The following is a 6,000-nucleotide window of genomic DNA, read 5'->3' as shown; positions in this document are numbered from 1 at the left end:
TATATATATATTTATAGAGAGAGAAAGAAGGTTAGAGAAGAAACTTAATGGGAACAGTGGGAGAAGGTCAAATGAAGTGTTTGAATATTAGAGACGTGTTTGGTGTCTGCATATTATTATTATTATTATTATTATTATTATTTATCTATTTATTTATTTATTTATTTATTTTTGAGTCAATAAACGTGGTTGATTAATTTATTAATCATTGTCTAATTATACAACGTATTACTTAGAGATCGTAACGGCCAGGTTCAAGACCGATTTTGGGGACAATCGGAAAACCCTCTTTTTTGGGTAATATACACGTGTATACTCTTTCCTCGCAAAATTTATTAGTCAGTAGAAATGTGTAAAAGTTTTTGACATTTTTGTCATTTGACTAGTGATATATTTGTAATTTAAATAAAAATTAAAAGTATTTTGATATTAATGTATGATTACTTTTTTAAAAATAAAAAAGAAATAATTTGAAATGAGACAGATAAAAATAATCAAAAAATATATATATTTTTTGAATTGGGACGAATGAGGTATAATATTTTTTTATAAGTCATAAAATATACTAATGTATTCTTTCTGTCCATTTTGAAAGTAAATAATTAGTTTTGGTGTAGAATTTTAAAAAATTACAATATTTTAATCAAAATATGTAGTTAAAAGTATTGTAAATATGATTTTATGTTTATTTTTTGATGTAAAAATATTGATATAATAGTAAAATAAGATTATTTATAGATAAAAGTAAAATTTATAATTATTAAAAAAAATAAATAAATATTTTGTAATTGAGCAACTAAATATAAAAATATGTAGATTTTTATAGTGGAAAGAGAAAATAATAAAAATTTCAAATACTGAATATATTAATAAATAATTCAAATTTTAAAAATATTAATAACAAAAATAATTATATATTTTCAATCGTGATCACTCTCGTAGTGATGATGGAAATAACAAGCAAATGATAAATTGAAAGATAAAATGCCATGGAAAATAAGTGTTCCACAAAAATTTCTTCGAACGTCTAAAAAGGGTTAACTCCCGAAATATGATTGTATAACAGTTATAACAGTTTCATCCAAATTATGAATACAGAAGTTCAAAGCAGTAAATCAGACAAACGTTCAGTTATAAATCAACTTATATCTGGAGATACAAATTCCGGAGAAGTTCTATGTTATTACAGAACATAGACAAACCATAACTCCTTCAACCCATACTTTCACAATGGTTTACCCTGGAAAGTTTTTCCACATGAATGTGTTGTCACAAACTCATACGGACAATTATCACAGAGCACAGCTGATTAAAATCTGGACATCTTTAATAATCGAAACTCCAGTAATTCCTTCATCCGACAAACTCTCCAGCGGATTAAAGTGTCAAACATTCATTTAGAACATGGAAACGAGAAAGGATGGGGTTGAGTGTATGAAACAAACTTTCTCTCTCTAAACAAAATTCTTAAAACCCCTACTAACAACCGAAAAACTCACCTCGATCTACAAAATAGTCACCATGTTGTATGAAAAAACAAATTTATTAATTTTCTTCCGCACATAAATGATATTGAGTATATATGTATACTTCAGATAACAAGTATTTCTCCGTGCAAAATGCAAACGAATAAATATATAAGGAACGGAGAAAGTATTATATATGAGAAATTATTTTTAGTAATATAAAAATACTTTTGCTGTTCCTGATAATATATCCACGTTAATATAGATATACAAATTTTTATAAAAATATATTTAATTTTTATATCAAATATTAAATTCAATAATTATTTATTTTTTAGATGAAAAAATTAATGCATATTTTTTTTTTTTGAATAAAAAGTAAATATATTATTTTTTGATTGAGAATGAATATTGTGTAGTAATTATATATATTACCCTAAATGTAAGGATAAGATAAAGTGTGTGTTATTTGTATTTGAATTTTTTGATTTAAAGTAGTTAAATTAAATATAATATTTTGTGAGAAAAATAATATATTGTAAAGAATGGTAAAAATTGCATAACAAAAATATTAAATTAAAAAAAAAATAGAATGAATATATAAAAATGAAATAATAGTTTATGATGTTTCAATATAAATAAACATTAGGTGTAATAATTTTTTTTTAAAAAGAAAAAACTTAAAATAAACAAGTCCTAAATAAAATGAAAATAAATTCCACCCTTACAATAGTTGTCATCTTATCTCTCCCATTTATTGCGCATGCAAACATACGCCAATCACTTTGTCAAAAACGTCGTCGTCTTCAAATACTAAATTATTTAATTATTTAAATAAACAGAAAAGAAAAGTATATTTTGAATATTAATTAAATAATAATTAATAATTTTGGAGAGGAATTTTAAATTAAATAAAATAGTACGTGTAGCGTTATAAGAGGACTTAATTAAGACTTATCGATAATACGTATGCATGTGTGTACATAATTGTAAAATTACTATAACACCCTTGTATTATTGAAATTTTGTTTATTTTAATTTCCATTTCTAGGACTCAGGTTTTGACTTTCGAATTCTACCTTGTTTATATTACCTCAGATTCGATTTGTTTGACATATATATATATATATATATACTCTCTATACTTTAAAATTATATAATTATTTTTTTCCCTTAAATTTATACGTAATTTATTTATAATAAATAATTTTATCAATTCATAATTTTATTATTCTTATTTTAATAAATAATAATTAATTTATTACTATTTTTACTGCTTAGCGTATTATTTTTTTCATCAATTTTTTAATAAATTTATCAGAATACCTCAATTTTACTTTTTATTTATGTCATTTTAATATTAAAGTATTATTTGCTTCGTTCCAATATAATAGTTTTGTTTACCATTTCTTCCGTCCCAAAACAATAATCTCATTTCCATAAATAACCATATCACTATAAAATTACTCTGACTTTTTCATTATTATTACACAATTGTCACTACTTTTTACACTAATACACTCACAATGGCAAAAAAGTCTTTTACCCGTACTTTTTACCAACTGCCAATAATATCAATATTTCTTAAATCTCGTGTCAAACCCAACCCAAACTATAGTTCTAGGACCGAGGTAATATTATTTTTTAGTCTTCGTATCCTACCAAATTTTATATAATTTTATAAAATGGAAAAAGTATATATAATCGGGATAATTAAATATTGATAACTATCAGAAAAATAACATCATATTTATGCCGATACTATGGTAATAAATTTTAAATAATATTAAATAAATTAATTTTAAAAAAATTTAGTCTATTCCGTGGTAAATATTTTAGGACTCGAAAATTCGAGAACTTTATTATATTTTATATGTTTAATATTTAAAAAATACAGAAATTCCAAATTTATTTCGAAGCTATATATAATACTTTTAATTTTTTTAAAAAATATTATATAATGTATGTCTAATTTTTTTATTTCATAAGATGCATATGTATTATATTAATATAAATTATATGCTATGTACTATTTATTAATACACGATATATTTTAACATGTCATATATATTTGATATATTTATTTTATTACTTAAATGTTTATTAGGGAAATTAGATATACTTGTGACTTGTTTTGTTTTGATTTTTCTTATTCCAAATTGAATAATATAAATATGAAACAAAATCATGTAAACATCCATTACTTAAAAGAATAATATTCGGAGGGAATTTTTTTTTAAAAAAAAATTTTACGAAGAAAAATAGTTTATTTTTATTGAAAAGTAAATAATATTAATTTTAATTTAAAATGTTAAAAGAATAAACACTTAATTATTTAGTAATTATATTTCTATTAAATTTTAGGTCCTATAATAATACAAACACTTTTTACTTAGAAGAATCAAGTATAGTACTCCCTCCGTCCTATTAAAAGGTTGTCATTTTTCATTTTTGTCCGTTTCAAAACAAGGTTATCATTTCCTAATTTAGTAATTGTACTATCTACGTAACATAATAAATACGCTTTCAATTTACACTATATTACACAAATGTCATTACTTTTATATTACACAATATTAATAGGGATATTTTCGTCTTTTTCACTACAACTCATTATAATACTAATATTCAAAAATCTATGTGCAAAAAGTAAATTACAACGTTGTACGGACGGAGGGAGTATTATGGTTTGACAATTTATTTAATTTAAATATGGCTCAAATCTTTTTGAATATTCAACCTCATACTTATTTTAATTTTTATGATCAAGTCTTGTTCACATATATATATAAAATAATATGTATTTGTGTGCCCAAAAATATTTATGTTTTATTTTTAATTAGTTTCATAGATAAATATACCATAAGTTGTACAAATTTTTTCAAAGTCAAAAATCGTAGCACGACTATAGAAATTTAACGAAATTAATAAGCATGTGGAATGGAAACAAAAATTCTTGCATGAGCCTTTCCAAACTTTAAGGTATTTTATTCATAATTTGGAAATTTCGTGAAATGTAATTAATAACAAAATATTTATTTTTCTTTTTTCTAAGTACTCCCTCCGTCGTGCAAATGTGTGTTCATTGGACCAGACACGAGTTTTAATAAAAGTGAGAAATAATTATTTTTTTTTTCTTTTATAGTAAAAAAAAAAATACAAAAGTGTAATGATTTTTTACTTAAAAAAAAATGAGAATATTTTTCGATGACAACCCAAAAAGGAAAGTGAGCATAAACTTGAATGACGGAGGAAGTATTAATAATGTATTCTTTTAACAAAAAATAAACACATTTTAAAAAATAAAATAAAATTAATATATCACATACATTCATTATTTTTATGTTCTATACACAATTCTTCATACATTGCATAAAAAAATATTCATTCAAATTATCTTACAAAACAAGCACACCTTAATTCTATTACATATTGAAAATACTCTAAAAATTACATATGGTTAGATATATGTATATATATTTATTATAGTAATCTTGTATTTATACTAATATTAACATACTTTTAATTTTTACACAAGTTAAAATTATATTTTGTTCGTCTGCTAAATTTATAATTTATTTATATAGTAAACAATTTTATTCACAAATTTTTTTATTACCGCTGTTTAACTAATAATAATTAATTTGTTATTATTTTCTTACTTATTCTATTACTTTTCTTATCAATTTATTAATACATTTTTTGGTAATAATCTTACTTTACTTTTTACATATATATATATATATATATCTTATTTCATTAATATTAAATTATTATTATTCTTAGTTTAAGCGCTCAAGCAAATTTACATAATTTTTCAGAACGAAGAGAGTATATAAATTATAAAGATATATTTGTCAAAATACTTTTATATATTTTTTACTTATTAATAAAATACTATTATTTTTTAATTTATTTTAAAAAATAAATATACAATTTTAGTTTGGATGAAAAGAGTATAATTCAATATAAATTTTATATTGCTTTCGACAATGCAATTTATAATAAATTCATCATATAATCCAAATAGGTTTCTCAACTATAAATTCACCAATAATTCTTGAACAAGTTTGGAATATTTTTAATTTATTTATTTTTTAAATTCATTACATTGTATATTTATTTTGTATTTAATATACTATATGAACATGTATTTTTTTTTTTATTTAAAAATATCAACTATATATTATATTATATCAAGTAAATATCAATTATAAAAAATACTTTTCATTAAATTCCAAAATATGACAAAAAGTTTTGAAATGGCTATTATATGTTTAGATGTAATTGTCACACACACATTTGTATTTATACATACGACATAAAAATGTACAATTAGGTGTTGATTAATCATAATCAATATAAAAGCAATTATTTTTTTAGCATATGATTTAAAATATATTTAGAAGTAATATATTATATTTATGGTAATTATTTTATTTAAGAGATTCGTAGAATTTTTGCCTTATTTAGACGATTTGTATATCACTATAAAAAAAAAAAGAAGTGAATTTCAGTTTCATATTCTAACATG

The sequence above is a fragment of the Andrographis paniculata genome, unplaced genomic scaffold, assembly GCF_009805555.1.
Source record: "Andrographis paniculata isolate CXL003 unplaced genomic scaffold, ASM980555v1 Contig98END, whole genome shotgun sequence".
Classification (NCBI taxonomy): domain Eukaryota; kingdom Viridiplantae; phylum Streptophyta; class Magnoliopsida; order Lamiales; family Acanthaceae; genus Andrographis; species Andrographis paniculata.
Note: the sequence above shows the minus strand (reverse complement) of the source record.